Source organism: Anas acuta, chromosome 5 (genome assembly GCF_963932015.1).
Source record: "Anas acuta chromosome 5, bAnaAcu1.1, whole genome shotgun sequence".
In the NCBI taxonomy this organism is placed as follows: Eukaryota; Metazoa; Chordata; class Aves; order Anseriformes; family Anatidae; genus Anas; species Anas acuta.
In genome coordinates, this window is record NC_088983.1 from 57,574,381 (window position 1) to 57,591,862 (window position 17,482).

Sequence of the window (17,482 nt, forward strand, 5' to 3'; positions counted from 1 at the left end):
AAGTTTAACTGAAGGATTAATAACAGTGAATATTTCCACACCCATATGTACCACCCACTTACCACCATTTCCATACCCTAAATTAAGCATTTAGGAGTAAAGATCTCTAGCTTACTTGACAAGGATTCACTTAATAATGAATACTAACCTAATTTTGATATTGTTTATTTCATAAAATCTCATTATTCAGACTAACTCAAAATATCTTTCAGTCAAATATCGAACAACGATGACACTTGTTTTTCTACATAGTGGTTAATATACTAGACATTTAGGCAGTTATGTTTTGCTTAATGATGTTACAGTAGGACTGGACACAACAAACATTACCTTTTTGTTGTTGTTGTTTCACAATATTAGCAGGAAATTTAACTAATCTAAAGAAATTCAGTGAGGAGAACCAACAGATATTACCTTACAAGCTGGGATTTCTTCCTTGCCAGGCTAGGACAAAAAAAGCCATTTTCATACATCTGGGATGATTTTTATGACTTAAAAATGAGAGATATTTGCCACTACTCTGTAGGAATTACCACAGCTCATGTCTTGGCAAGTGGGGATGAAGGGAGAATTTGGGGATATCGCTTACACAAAAAAATTTAGCCTAGTTCAACCACACTGGAAAATAGCATTACTGAAAAATTTATCTAGACAAAGTAAGATTTGTAAGTGAGCATTCTGGCTAGATTGGACCCATTCAGCTTTTGATTATTAAGCCTAACACATTATGAAACTCCACTTACATGTTTTTACTTCTGAAAAACTGGATATGAGACTCTTATTCACTTAGAGAACTTCTTTGATACTTGTGTTGTATTTGTTTTTAATAGCTTTTTGCTTAATTTCTACTAAAGTGAAAGTAGCCTATACTGCATTAAAATAAAAATATAGTATTATAAGTGGCATCAGTCCCAAAGTATATGACAACAGTTCCTAGGAGAGAGACAGACACACAAAGACCACTTGGTATGATAGTTAAGGGCAGAACTTCATATGGGTTAATTCCATGACAATGCCAGCAAAATTTCTTTTTGATTCACTTGATTGAATGTGGTCATGCATTTACAAATTTAAAGCATCTCTTATTTTTATAGAATGGAAAGCATATTTCTAATAAAGTCAAAGAAAGATCTTTAGTTATCAAGTCTACTGCTGTGTTTACGATAAATTTTTCAAATACGTTGCATTACACATCTAGAATCCTTTTAATCAATTCTGTATTATTATGAAGTTCATAGCAGATGAACTGTATAGAGATACTACTGATGTACCACAGTGATGGAATAAAGCACTTCTAATTATAAATAAAAAAAATAGTGTCCATATATCTTTTCTAGATTCTGTTTAAAATTCCTATTTCAAAAAAATCTGGCTGCTAGATTTCCCTGGAGGAAGAATAACAGTATTTGTTGCAGCTGGATCTTGCTGCCTTTGGATGCTGGCATAACAATTAAGATTTGTACATTTTTAAATCAAAATTTATAAAGAGATGCCTTAATTATATACTATATATATATAGTTAGTATTCTGTACAACAACACACAGTATTTTATAAATAAAAATATAGCGAGATGACAGAACAAAATATCAGGAATACATATTATCTTAAAGTATCTTGGGTTGACCTACAGATTACAGACTAAAAGCTGCTATAGAATTTAAAGGAAATGAATCAGAATTTCAGTCAGGTAGTATGTCTCCTATTGATCATTTTAATATTAAACAATTTTGTATTTTTTGACAGCTGCATGCAAAGAGAAATAAGCTGATACATAAAGAGAAATAAATCATAGTAGAAAAGAAGATTAAAAAAAACAACAGATCAAATTGGCTCTTGGAGTTTGTAGATTGTTCTGGTCTCACATTTGGAAGAAAAAAAAAAAAAAAAGAAGAAGAAAGAGAGAACTCTTGGACCCAAATAATAGTATTCAAAATTTGGGAAGGAAGGCATTCAGTGTTATTTAGCCCTACCGTACAACAGTGGAGCATCTCTTTCCTATGTGATCACTCATGCCATTCCTGCAGACTAATTATCTCTGTAGAGCAGTTACAAAAAAAAGAACCATAGGAGATCCACGTAGCAAATAATGTCTTGCTGCTTGAACAGTTTAGTCCTGAAACCATTTTCAGAAATGAATAGTTTGTCACGTTTTGTTATGATTTTGCCTATTTTTTCCAAAATCTTGGGGACCTCTGACTGCACAAAGCTCTAGTGGAGTCTTAAAAAATCTAGGATTATTGCTATTGCTCCTTCATCACCTCTCAAAAGAGGATCATCATTTCATCCCTTGCAGAAGTGGAAGGGATAATCAGGTTTTAGAATTCAAGCATTATTGGGATATTAGGTAGATTTAAGTTAGCATAAGGGGGATTGTAATATTATAAGCTATAGAGGTTGAAAAACAGGGAGATATAAAACTGTAAGCCTGCAATTGAAGTACAAAGCAGTAAACCCAGAAAAATGCTGACAACCATAATGCATCAGGAATGTAAATGAGTTCAGTGTAACGTAAATGATAATTGAGAACTATCACTGATAATTTAGGATGAGTGAAAAATTTATAATTGAGTCTTAGTACAATCTAGAGCTCAAGTTTCTTACCACACTAAAGGTCAATCTGCTTTCTCAGGTGTCTGTAAGTATTGCTGCTGCATTTCCTGCATTTTCTAGTATGAGTTCCTTCAATCTCATATGCAGTCAGGTGTTACCTTGTAAGGCACCTAATAAAAATTACTTTTCTACCTGTGTGTCTTTTATATTAATGACTACATTCCAAGTTTTTCCATATCACAACAATTCAAACAACCAACCATGCCATAATATTATATCCATGTTTAAAGCAAGCTAGTGTTTAGTCCCTATTCCACTTATAATACCCAAAATATTGTGAAGGACAAGTGAAAAGGCATTCACAAAAATACACACAACTAAAATGCCTGGTTACCAGTGGATGATTATCTTTTGATCATCTTATTAAATCAATAGTTTAGTAGTGGCACACCAAGCAGTTTATTTTGCCCTCAAGTAAAACTTCATGAAGGAACTTGGATTAAAAATGGCCTAAAGAAAAGACTTAATCTGGTTAGGAGATGACAGCTCCATCCCATATCAATTTACACAAGTCAGAAGTGGTTAGCTACATCAGTTTTCCTTGGTTATTGTGTTCAATCTTGAATAAATGAGGGGGAAATTCTGTCTATGCTCCTCACATGCAGTCATTTAACTCACTATTTTTTCTGGTGAATCTCATACAGTGCTCCTTGGAAATATGATTAGCGATACCAATTACCACAGGAATATCAGTAGAATGGAATATATTTCATTTTGTTAGAGAGTAAGACATCAAGGAAATCTGTTGTAATTTCTATATCCTTTGCTATTTAATTCCTATACTGTTTATTTTTTATTTCAGAGGATAAGTACGAGTCCATTGCTCCCACTCAGTTTCTCATTATTACTCCATTAAGTCGAATTACAATATAATTCAAGAACATCCAGATTGATGAATGATGGTATTGCCTTTCAAAAGCTAAGGAATCACAGAGTGAACAGCTTCCTTAATCTATAGCTTTGCTTTATCAGATGTTCAGGACAGCTGAAGACAATATAAATTTAGGCGTTTAGAAACCAGCCGCCAAACTGATGAATTGCTTGCAATAAGGATATGTTATAATGCAAATGTCAATAATACCAGAAAAAAACATTAAAGGGAAAAGAAAGATCAAATAAAATTTGAGAAATTAATTGGCTTAAGCCAAATTACAGTTTAAAATGGAGTTTGTTAAAGAAAGGTAGTTTTACTGAAACTTTAAATTTAGATGAAGTCTAAATCTATATTTAGATGAAGAATTTCAAAAGGATTCAGATGTTACTCGCTATGTGCAGTTAAGTTATTGTCCGTTTTTTTTCAGTAACATGCATTGGCCATCTGGCAAGACTTTGTAGCTGGTATAATTTTTGTAGAAGGATACATCTGATTAATTAATTACCTTCTCTGCTCATAAAAGGTTCTCCTTAAGAAACATACAGAACCACGTCTCTCTCTACCTTATCTCATGATTTGTGCAGTTCACTGTCTCGTGTACAAAGAGCTTTAGCAGGCTGTTGTGCATTTAGCTGAAAGGTGTGGTTATCTAGTAGATGAAAAAGAAAATACAAACTTAAAATCAAGTATGTATTTAAGGCCTAAGTATTATAAATTAAATAATAATAATAAAATACTGGCATATAATGGTATAAGAGAACTTGCTCCAGTAAAAGAAACACTATAATACCTCTTGCCACAGACCTTCAGTCAAGGCCCACACAAACTTTTTAAAATTGTTAACAAGAGTTTGAATAAGAAAATGGTTTGGATTTGATCCATACAATATAAGATTAGCAGAAATGATCGAGGACATGCTTTTACAGTTACCACCATAGACAGAGACATCTAATATCTCGTAATTGTAAATGTTTTTCAAATATCATATCAACATGAATGCTTTTATGGTAGTTTGGATGTCTTGGCACAGTTCATTCTGGATGAGAAGGTGGTCTAGGTCATGATTTGACGAATTTCAGGAATAGATCATTACAGTCTTGCAACTTCACATATTATTCCCCCAGATTAGTGAAACTGGTATTCAAGAAATGGACAAGCAGAGAATGCTTGAATTTTGAATGCATGGGAATGCACATACACATATACATTTACATAAAGAATAAGAAATTGCTTTATAACATTGTTTTCAATATCACCTATCAGGCATTAGATGTGAAGTGTTAAATAAAGTCAGCATAATTCATGGATTGTGTGAACACATGGAGAAATAGCGTTTTGGACCTGGGCAGAGTCCATTCCTCTGTTGAGGCCTACATTTGGCCTCTGCCAGGGCTCCCCTGACTCCAAGGAGCAGTACAAGGTAAGCCAAGAGAGTGGCTGTCCTCCTGAACCCCTGGGTAGCAGAGCAGAAGGAAATAAAGCTTTAATGCCAGGCTTAGCGTCACTTTTTGTGGATCAACAGCCAATGGGCAGAACCTGGCTGCAATGCATACAGAGATTCAGGAGAGGAGATGGAGGCAGCTGCAGGTCAGGGTGAGACCATAAGCTACACAGGAGGAAGAGACAGCAGTGATTTCATGGGTAGCTATATGCAACTCTTGACAATGCAGGTGACCCTGATGACCTAGGTCTCAGATCTATGCATTAAGTACAGTAATAACTCAGCAAATATTGAAGATAATATTTCATTCTAATGCATACACAAACAAATGACCTTTGCTCCTTTAATTTTGTCATATTTTAAAGCCCTCACATCATAGAGACTAGGATTTTCCTTCAAAATTCCATGAAAAAAAAACAAAACAAAACAAAACAAATTCACAGATACAGCAATATAAAAGACACAGATGATCAAAATACTAGAAAAGATGATAACCTGCTGAAAAAAAAATCACCTTATTTGTAAGATATAGAACTGCAAGTATTTGTTCTTGTTTTACTTCATCGAACTAAAAGTGATCTGCTGTTGGAGCACAGCTATATCTCACATTGCCAGCAAATTCAAACTTGCTTTCTAAAACAATTTTGGGGAAGTAACCAATCCTCAAGAATTGTAACTAGATGTAATCTATCAGGTGGCAAAAGAATTGTCTGATTTTACTTTTCTTCTAGCAGGCAACCATTTTTTATTTTTATTTTTGATCATGTGGATGAGTCCTGCCTACAGGATAAAAAAAAATAAAATCACAAAGACTGTAACTTAATAAGGGTATCTTTGGAAATAGACACAATTTCATCTACATGGAGAAATTTTACTGTCCATATCATAATAAAAAGATGAGGGAGGACTGAAAGCTGTAAGAAGACTGTAAAACTGACAAAGAAGGCAACAAGATAGTACCAGACACAATCAAAGAGAGAGGATGAATCTGGAAAAAGAATATAATGGCAAGAGATTTTTAGAATAACCACCAAACAAACTATACCTTATTGTCTGTATCTTATAGCCCATGTCTTTCATTTTACTCTGGATTCAAAGTAACAGGACTGCACCTCTGCTGTTAAAACTGTTTCCCTAGTGAAATTCTCATTAGTCTGACTGCACTATAGGAATCTATGGAATTAATCTAGTAAAGAAATCAATCCTTGAATCTCCATGTTTTTCCATCAAGACTTGGGTCTTGTAAGCTGCTTGGTGATACAAGGCTCTGTCTTTGACAGTCAGATCTCCTTTTTAGTATCTTTACCTCTGCAATTATTTTTCCTGAGGCATAAGTTCTATGGTCAGGTTTATAACCATTCAGATAAGCACAATTCTTTTTGCATCTGGTTGATCATACAGACATCTCTGGTTGGGTGATGGAAGTTTACATAATAATGAAAAATTTCCTTTGGATTGCAACTCTGAGTAATACGTCTATACAACGAAAAATTTAGAGAAAAATTACCAAAAATTTCTCTCAAGATTTTAGACTTCATAAATAAAATAAAACAATACATTTCAAAATACTCCAGTGGTATGTCAAAGAAAGAACATATATGCTAAGCTGAATGCATCTCAGAGTGATATTTTATACAACTGAGACAAGAGTTGATTATGGCCAACAGACAATCCAAATATTGCTTACCTATAATTAGGATATTTCATTTTCCATTTATATTTCAGACAGACCCAGCACACTGAGATAATGCTCAATTACAAAATTGTTGCTTCTCCTCTGCCTTCCATATTTAGGATAGAAATATGTATTGTGCACAGTTTATATTGTACACCATATGCTTAGATAATCTCTCCAATCTGATCTTGAAGCATTATTTGTTATCTTTAGTTCAGCCTTTCTTTGTGATGTCAACACCATCAACAAACTACATAACACATCAACAGGCTACACAGTATTAAGGTTATTAGCACCAGTTGTTGTTCCTTTTAAGCCATGCAATTTCAATGCAGTTTTGATTAATATGTTTCCAAAGGGAAAAAAAAAAAAAGTTAAGAATAAAAAAACCCTCCCTACTACACCTTCTACATACATATATCATGGCTTAAGATCTGATCACATATCCTCTGCATGACCATGTACTAAAATCCTGACTGCTTATCCATATGGATGAGAATTACGTTTTACATTCTAAATGCCTCTAAAGTAAACAGCACTTCACTCTTTGCTCTTTTCATATTTTGACAGTTACCCTAAGGATTTGTTAGCACTGAAATCAGTCCTGTTTTACTGTCCTACATGTAATTAGTCATGCGCATGTCTGTATGACTATTTTTTAATCTTTTTAAAGGTCATAGTTCTTGACTTATAGTCAGCTGAAACATTTTTGTGCTTTAAATGGCATGTATATTAGAGTACCTTGTTAAGCCCCTCAGAAAGAATGTAATATAGAATCTTCTTAAATTATCACTGGGATCTTTAAAAACCAAAATATTCGCTACAGTTCTTTAACTACGTGAAAAATATTTTATACTGTAGAATATTCACACGAAGTATATTGAAATACCTCTGTATACAGTGCATTTGGAATGAGTTTCATTTGTTCCTGAGTTCTTTTTGTCCAACCTCCACAGTGCTTCACTATTACAGGCTAGATAGGGCTTCTTGCGTGAACCCACATAGCTGGTTTAAATTCATTCCTCTGAGATGGAAATTATACTGTTCAGATTATTGAGCCTGAAATACTAAAAAAGTGCTTTGCAAAGCAAAACTAATAACAGGTTTGCTGATAGGTAAAGGTCCAGTAAATACAGAGACATCATTCTGTTCAGATAGCAAATAATCTATTAATCAGATTTGTATTTGAATTAATGCAAGGGTTAATATGTAGAAAACTTTTGTTTAGATGTTGGAAAAAAAAAAAAAAAGTCACCTTCTTTCTACTTTGTGTTTAACTTCTGTCTCATTCTGCAACAGCAAAGGCCTTTTCCCACTATTCATGGATATATAATTTTGGATAAGGGATTAGGTGCTTGAAAATAATCCCAATTTACTTTCTTCCTATTGCCTGTGCTTTCTATTACTGTCCTAGGAGAGTAGCTGTTACGTGACAACCATGCTGGTACACAGTGTTAAACACAGCTGTGTTTAACCATATTTTTTAAACTGCTGATTTTTTTCCACACTGAAGTTTACTAAACTTAAATATTAACTGCTTGTCAGTTGCCTTGAGTTACTTCATGTATTTATAAAGATTATGGTGAATTCTATTCTTCTGTTTTAACCAAGCCCACGCATTACACCTCATTTGTCAAAAGCATAATTTAACTTGCTTTCTAATAGTTCATTTCCTGACATAGGCAATGTTATTCTTCAAATTACTGTTTCATGAAAAATCTGTATGGGAAGAACCTTGTATGTTACAAAGGCTTCTCTAGGTCAAAAAATTGCACAAATACCAAACTATATGAATAAATTTGGACTTTCAAAAAATACCTCATTATAGCATAAATTCCTAAATCCATAACGATGTGCATTACAGATTGCTTAACAATATCTTAACATAACTTTCTCTTTCTACATTTCTTGGTATGTATATCAGTGAAAAATGTGCTATTTTATAGATAACTGACTCTTTTTTTCTAAATATATCATAAAATAAATACAGTATTTCTACTGTCTATATTTTCTATGGATAAATATGGATTTTAGTAGCTAGTCAGTATAATCTCTGCTATTATGGAAAAATATTTAATAAAATTCTTTTAAAAAGATGAAGAGTGACAAAATTAGGGAGATTCAACTATAGACAAATAATTGAAGATAAATGTCCTAATGAAGTTCCATGAAAGAATGCAGATTTACCAAAATCCTTGAAAGTGAAGAAAATATCTGCATTTATTTTAACTGCTTCTATTACATCAACTGTTCTATCATTAGTCACTTTTGTAAGGCAGTGAGGATGCTATTATAAAATCTTATTAACATGTACACATAGTTTAAAGCTCTTACTCTTATAAATGAAAACTATCAGAAAATCAATGAAAACTGTCAGAAAATCAGCCTCATTACCTATGGAAATAAAGCTTATGGCACTGCAATAATCTGTCTGTCTATCTGTTGGTCCTTCCCATAACATCTTTCAGATCCAATGGTTAATTCCAATCCAACCTGGCAGGCAGATAAAGGACTCAGGTATATTACCTTGCTAAAAAACTACATAAAAATGGACATAGGGTAGATGAGACAGACCCAGATTTTCCCCTGGGAAAAGGCAATCATTACTTGATGCTTTTCCTTCCCCAGAGGCAGCCCCTCGATGGCCTGTCGCACACACAGCAGCCAGCCATTTCACAGGAGGGCAGCTTCGACCATATCTTGTCCGTCTATACACGACAGAAGAGAAAGGGTGCACAGAGAATACATACCACTCAGACAAAAAGTTGCTCTCCACAGGAAATTGACTTCTGTTAGCTTTTTGCAGATGTCCACAAACGAAGAACCAGCTGTCATGTTTAAACTGTCTGCAGTCATCAAGGATAATGTGATTTTATTTTCACTCTTTTCAACTGCTTTTCCTGGGTTTTCAGAGAACCAATGACAAAGTTTATAACATTAGAATAAAGAATTTATTCTGAACTTCCTATTTTTCTTCAAGCTACCTACATTTCATTTCATCCATTTGCTCATGTGTGGGATGTTAATAAAAACAGGTTAAATAAAAGGTTGAGTTATAACAGCTACATCATGGAAGAAGGTAATAAGGATAAACAAAGATGCCACAGGGGTAGGTGGTAACATAGCAGAATGATCCACAATGAAAAACAATAGATGTGGAAAACCTCTATCTGTGGATGTTTAAAGTAAATCTTTGTACTAAAAGGGGCCTGTGTATGGAAATGCAAATACCATCAAGACTGAACCTTTATTGCTGGACGACAAAGGAGGTGCACCATTTAAATCTCATAGGATTACAGCAAGAAAATTTGCATAAACAACCTTTGTGAGATTTTAATGGAATTTAAACTAAACTAAAATTATAGAAAAGCAAATTTTTGTATTTGGCATATCGTGAGTCTCATTGTCCTTCTAGGGTTTTATAACCATTTGGTTAATTACCAGAAAAAAAAATACTATTATTCTTTGCCAAAGAAACAAACAAAAACTTCCAAGACTTTTTGGAAAGCTCAAGACTAGAATACAAGACTGTTTTTTGATATATGCCTTCAGTAATGTTTTCTGAAAACACTGAGGGGCCTTGAGAATGGATTCTGGTAAGGTCATGAATCTTATTTTTTTAGATGAAGATGGTCTTTGACGAATCAAAAATTACTTCAAGAAATTCTGGAAATTATTATACTTGCCTAAGAAAAAGCTGAAGAAGATGAAGAACGGGCAACAATTAGGATCTTTTTAAAAAGGAAAAGTTACCTTTTCTTTTGTACTCTCTGTAAAACCAATCAGCCATTTTGTTCTTTGTCTGTCAAGAGGACTTAATGATAATGGGTTTCTTTGATATACATGAACCTGAATAATTAAGTACCTTTAAAAAAAGAAGAAGAAGAACCTATGTGTTTACCATCCTAAAATCACTTTATTATGCATCCATTATGGTTACTCTGGTTATATGAAATACAAAGGCAAGAAGAGTAAGAAAATGAAAACAGAAAAATGTCAGCATTGTTATGTGTTTTAACAAGTCACAGCTCGCTATTGACCCCACATCTACAGCCAAAAATGTAGCATACTTTGTTTACCTCATGTAAAGGATAATGTTTTAGCCATGCCTTTCAAACTCCAGGATGTGCACTCTCACTAAAGGAGAGACTATATGATCTGGGAATAGGTCTGGCAGAAAATCATGGATTTCATTAGGGCAAGGTGGTGTAATTCACCTATGAATTCTATACCATATTCTCTACAATATGTTTGTGTTCCATACAGGCTAATTGTGTCTCTGTTATACAGAGAAGGAAAACTAGTATTGGTAGCCAAATCTTTTCATTTCTGTGCTTTTTAGGTTTTGAAGATCCCATGGATTTCAGTGGAATCAAATTTCAATGTTGATGTACATAGCAGCCTTGCTTCAAACACAATGCAAGGATTTTGCGCATTAATGGTAACAACAAACTACAAATACTAATATCTTACCATTCTCTTAAGTAGATAAAAAAAGATGAAAACATTATGTATGGTAATCTCTGATTGATTTTTTTAACAGAATATTTTATATTATAATGCCAAGTAAACATTGCTGTAAAACCTTGTCTTTAACAAGAAGGAGGCTAAAAGACTCAGATTTATTCATTTACTTCTTTTCAGTGACAGCAGTGAGTATTTATAGCATGAAGATGGCAGCTTTTAAATCTATAAATGGCTTTTTGGCATTATAACTCAGGGTTATGGTATGGCTCAAACTGTATGCTTACAGAGTGGTATGTCAAAATGTAAAAGCATCAAATGTCATAGCATTTCAAAGTTTCCTATGCAGATGAAACTTACAAAATTTGACATCACAAAAGCAGATTAAATGTCTCATTAACAATGTATTTTACAATGATCTAGAGTTAAAAAATATTACCACACACTAATCAGGAGTCTCAGAAGTCCTTCAACGAGAAAGTTTGCATTTGGAAGAAAAGCAAAAACTGTTATTCCACACCTAAAAGGGTGTAATAACAAACTGCATGTGTTTTTATCATCTTTGAGATCTGTATCCTATTAATACACTGAATAACATTTAGAAACACTCAAAGTACATAAATTAAATTCACAGTTTAAAAACTGCACTGCCATTTTTGTTTGAAGTAGTACTGAATGTCTTTTACATTCATTTTATATAGCACATTAATGCCAGAAATTTTTGAACATTTGAAAAATAAAAATACATGTATTTTTTCCACGTTTTTTAAGTGTTCCTCCCCTCCCCCCCCCCCTCATTTTGATCGTCTTTCCCTTTCTAGATTTCTCTTTCATATTTATTTGTTTCTGATACAATGAATTACTGTTCTTTCCAACATGATAGCTTTGTGATACGGATATGTCTATTTTATCTTTTCTCCCATTAATTCTCAAAACAGAATCTAGCATTTATGCCTCTCATCAAAGTTAGCTAGCTGTATACATTCTTAGCCCATCAATTCAGTTTTGCTGGCAAAAGCATAAAAGTAGTAGATTAAGAAATGACATTGGCAGTTTTTTGAATAAAGAATGATGTGTCATGAATCCCTGCTGTTACTAGGTATGTCCACACAGCAATAACTACCACGCAACCAACCCTTTATTACCGCCTTTCATTGAATTTTATCATTTTTTAAGAGAAAGGAAAATGGTGTTGATTATCTGAGGGTGCAAATATAGCTACAACAAGGTAAAGGCTGCATAAAGATGGACAAAGAAAGGAAGAATGAATATTGGAAGAAGAAATGAGGAAAAGTGGAAAAAAAAATCAGTGAGGTAGGCATGGATCTAATCAGTCTAAAGCAAAAAAAAAAAAAAAAAAGTTTGCTAGGCTAAAAAATAACTTGGTGGAGATTTTCAGAGTTACAGCAGGAGCTCAGGTATGCAGATGTCTGCACTTCAATAGAAAGTGCGGACAAGATCAAGGTATTTGTTTTGGTGAATAAAAAGGGTTTGAAGATGGAGGCATCTAACAACAAGGAAGTGGTCCAGACACCAAGAAAGTGTTTCACATTTCACTGAGTACTTCGCTTTGTAGGTGCTTGATTTAATTTCGTCTGTATCCTTCAGAGTGATTTTTTCCCAAGTCTCTGCAATTAGGCTCCAATATGTGAACAGAAGTAAATTAGCCATATGACCTAAATTCAAAAACACAGTAGGTGGTTTGTGTCCTCTAGTTTTACTTCGTAGCTTAGCTGCCAAAACAGTCACTGAAGAAGTCAGAGGGCCTGACACTAGTTTGTCCCACTCTCAGGAGCCTCTTAAAATACAAACTACAGCACAGTTGGTCAGAAATCTCATTGGTCTCATTGTGAAAAAAGGTCGTTACACATTTAAATGAGGACAAAGAGAAATCCCAAAAGAACTACTCTTCTTATCCATAGTAGTTGCATATTTAGCAAAGATGGAAAAACTTCATTTCTGATCTCTCCTTGCCAACACTGTCTATCCATTTAAGCTTAATTCGTTAATTAATTGGCATAGTGTGTGAAGCAGGGAGCAAATTGATGACTTTTGAGTCTTCTGTTTGTAGTATCTAATTACTGGCATTGATTTCATTCAGTTTTAAAACTTTCAATCAGCTTGCTGTGGACAACGTATGATTTTCATACATGGCATTATTAGCTGTTCTGCAAACAGAAGTAGGTGCTCTGGATCTTGTATTGGAAGCTAATTTGTATTTGTGTCTTTGAAATTCTCATGGAAGTAACTGGGATGTGAATATGAGCATACATATTTTACCAGTTTAAATAAAATTAAGTTTTAATTAGTATACAAAAATCTAATTATAGTGCAGAAACTAAACCCAGTAACATTTTGGGATGGTCATAATTCTGAATTTATCTGAATTTACATGACTGACATCAATCTAATAATTAATGATATACAAAAATAAAACTGCAAATTGAACAGGATATATTGTACCTCTTTAATGTTTGTTAAATCTTTAAACTAATCTCAAATTTTATTTCTCTTTTCTTACTCTCAACAGACTAGCATATAAAGCAGATTTATAATCCCAAAGGGTCTTTTTCCTTCTAATTATTTTAAATGTATTAAGAACAATCAATCTTTATGTACTCACAGATATATCAAGTGAGAAAAGTAAAAACAATTAACAGTAATATAAAACTACTTCAGAATTCTACTCTGAAATGTATATCTTGCATGTAAGTCTGACCAATTTTTAATTTTTCAGTAGTCTGATATTTATTTAATATAACCTTTACACCAAGTCTGATTTTCAATAGCATTTAATTAACCTGTGCAATGACTGTACTTGTGTACACAGATTAAAAATTTGTAAAAGTAATGGTCAGTTAGGCAGCAACTAGTATAATCTTTACATACAATGACATTAATTATGTTCTCAAATTGGGCACATCATTGCTTTAGACAGTATAAAATTCTGGCCTTCTAGGTGTATTCCTTTTATCTTATCACAAAAATTTTGAAGTAATACCTATTTATAGTGCAATTCATTCATGAGTTCATTTGAGACAATATTAAACTAAAAAGAGCCTGCTAAAATACAAAAATGAGCAGCATGTTTATTCTATGTTATTATTTTTTCTAATGCCATTCATTCAGTAAGAAAGGGGAAAAAAAAAAAAGGTTAACTCCATCCCAGCCAGATCCAGCATAACAGTATGTCATAAGCAACAGATTTCTTCTTCTCTCCCTCCTATCCAAAGTTATATAGCAACTTTGGAAATTAATCCACTAATGTAAAAGTAAATGAAGCTGAATTAATAGAACTTTAAGATCAAAAACATCAGAAAATGACTGTTACTGGAGACAGTAGATAGCAAAAGAATGTGAGAAGTTAGAAGCTAAAGGGTACACTTTATGCTTCATTTTCTCACATTTTCTTTTGGAATTTGACATTCAAATTAAAATGCTTTAGTCATTTAGGCACCTTTTTATCAATCTGTAGCCTAAAGAACCCAGTTCTGTAATAGAAAATCAAAGCAAAGTAATTTCCTTTGTGCCATCTTAGATTTTACAGAAAAGTAGTGCTGATTGTTTTGAAATGAGTAGATTTAAATCAGAAAGAATGTTCTGCATTTACATGTATGCTGGATAAGAGATACTCCAAAAGAGAAAGGCTGGCATAAATAGCATGGTAGCTTAAATTCTGTGTTCTTTTCTCTGTTCCTGATTTTCTCTCAATCATCCATTTTTATGTATTGTTTTCAAAGTGTTTCTTTACTAACAATAATCCAAGTACAGAATGATAAAGCATTAGCTAGGTGGTCAAGGGACCTCACTCTACCCTGCACTAGTGTGGCCTCACCTCGAGTACTGTGCACAGTTTGGGGCACCACAGTATAAGGATATAAAACTACTACAGAGTGTCCAAAGGAGAGTGACAAAGGTCGTGAAGGGTCTAGAGGGGAAGACACATGAGGAGCAGCTGAAGTCACTCAGTTTGTTAGCCCAGAGCAGAGCAGGCTGAGGGGAGGCCTCATGGCGGCCTGCAGCTCCCTCACAGGGGAGCGGAGGGGCAGGTGCTGAGCTCTGCTCTCTGGGGACAGCGACAGGACCCGAGGGTACGGCATGGAGCTGGGACAGGGGAGGGTCAGGGTGGTTAGGAAAAGGTTCCTCACCCAGAGGGTGGTCAGGCACTGGAACAGGCTTCCCAGGGAAGCGGTCAAGGCACTGGGCCTGCTGCAGTTCAAGAAGCGATTGGACAATACTTTCAGATACATGGTCTGATTTTTGAGTGGTCCTGTGTGTAGCCTGGAAGTTGGACTCAGCAATCCATCCTTGTAGGTCCCTTCCAGCTCAGGTTATTCTATAATTCTATGATCTACAGTCAAGCAAATCAAGCTCACCCATTCCCAGTATCAAGGCGTAGTATGTGTATCTGCTCAAGATCTGTAGCAGCTAATAACGTATCTGCTCAGCAAAAGACTGAAGGCAAAGGGGAGGATAAGTAAGCCTTTTCATTTGATTTGATAAGTAATTGAAGAACAGCATCCTTGAAAAACACGAGCATGTAACAACATCAGTTTGAATTGGGAGGAGCTCAGTGAGATGAAACACTCACATTTATTAGAATGCATTAAGCTTAAAACTACGTTAAACACCAATAGAGGAGCAGATCCTACAAAGGTTGTGCAAGTTACTCTATGTGAAAGAAACAGGAGGAAGATTCAAACAAATCTGCGTTCATACACAGAAGCATTCGCCAGAGACATAACCAGCAGGTTTAACTCCTGGAAGAACTAAGATGAAGCAGCTACGAAAAAGCAAAAGTACATACTGCACAATGACCTTTTCTAGTCTAAACAGTCTTTACTGTACTGAACGTTGCTTACTGCCAAACAAAAACTTAGAAAAGTGAAACATACTGGCTACATTCAGAACTAGAACACGTAAATGTTTTTATCAGTCAGTTATTACACATTTCTTTTCCATTTGACTTTATATATTTCTTATTTTAAAACTACTGCCTGGGATGCCTTGGCTCATCATTTCTATACTCTTGCACATTACTTAAATGTTCTTTCATTGACCATATAATTTATATACGTATATACATTTTTTTTCAACAAAACTAGCATTTGGAAGTCAAGTATTGCTATAATGCACACAAAAATTGGTCAAAGAATATATAAAAAATATATGGAGCATATATATGGTAATACAAAGTATATTAAATTTAAAGATTACAGCTAGGACAAGGATTAGTGTATAAATATACATAACAAACGTTATTTTCTACTGTAAGAAATCCACCCATCTTACCTGAAGGACAACAGGACACCTCTAAATTTTCACTTTAGTCCTTCCACATGCAGTTGGTTCTGTGGGCATTGTAATTTTTGATGTCAGGTTTAAAATCACTCATCTGGTGAAATTTCCTAATAAAAAAAAAAAAAAAAAAAACAAACAACAGTGCTATGTTAAAATACATATATTGCTTTTCTTTGTTTATTTTTATGCAGAAACCTCACCAGGAAGGTTATCTGCACATTGACACATGCATCTTGGTTCCATTATCATAAGTATCCATTCAGAGTTGTTCAGTAATATACGCTGTATTTGTACATTTTTCATTAATCAATCCTTTCAAATTGCTCAGCTTTTTCAAAAGCACCCATCTCTCAGAACAGTCTTTCCCCTTCCTTCATGAAGAAAACTTATCAGCCTTAGCATCCAAAAAGATTTTTACTTGCCCCCTTGAAAAATGGTTGCAAAATCAAAGGAGAAAAGTTGTCTGTGCCTTTCCTCCGTGAACAACAGGACAAACCTTTGTCTAGGTAATCAGACAGCAAGAGCTCAGTCCTATATTGCACCTTGAAATGTCTGCTAGGTGTTTTCTACTAGTTCTAGAGTCTACCCACACATACTTTAATCAAAAATAATTTCTCAAGCATAGATAAAGGTTGAAAAAATGCACCGACATCAAAAGTACGTGAAGACATTGTTTCCTATATTAACATGAGAAAATCTTCTTTAACCAAGTTCTTATTCTTTACTTCCCTCTGACAGCATAGAGATCACAGCTGCTTCTGCTTGATGTGTACAAGAAAGCTCAGCATTTTTATCTGTGCATTCCAATAACATTTATTTTTACTAACAGTAACTGTAAAGAGCAACTCTTCTAACCACTCGCCCCCTCCCCCCCCCCCCAAAAAAAAAAAAAAAAAAAGGCCACCGCAATGGTTGTGAGTGTAACGTGGTGGAAGCCTGCTTTTCAAAAAGCAAACTCTGTCTACAGTGCAATCCAACGTGTGGCAGCAATTCTGCACTGACACAGCTCATACAACATATACAGCTACAAACAACTCAAAATTAATATTTTGGCAATAGCAGGTGTGAAGCAAAATGCTTTAATATGAAAAGAAAAGGATGTTGGATGGTACAGAA

At 34.3% G+C, this 17,482-nt stretch overlaps 1 long non-coding RNA gene across 6 annotated transcripts in view; it reads right to left on the bottom strand.

The window, feature by feature from the left end:
* The window catches only part of LOC137857888 (uncharacterized), a 109,411-nt gene that overhangs the window by 1,083 nt on the left and 90,846 nt on the right, over positions 1–17,482 (bottom strand). For all 6 annotated transcript variants that reach the window (XR_011097357.1, XR_011097356.1, XR_011097354.1 and 3 more), the window contains 2 exons: positions 16,358–16,473; positions 9,352–9,501 (listed from right to left, as the gene is read on the bottom strand). This is a non-coding gene — a long non-coding RNA (uncharacterized lncRNA). The remainder of the gene's footprint in view (positions 1–9,351; positions 9,502–16,357; positions 16,474–17,482) is intronic.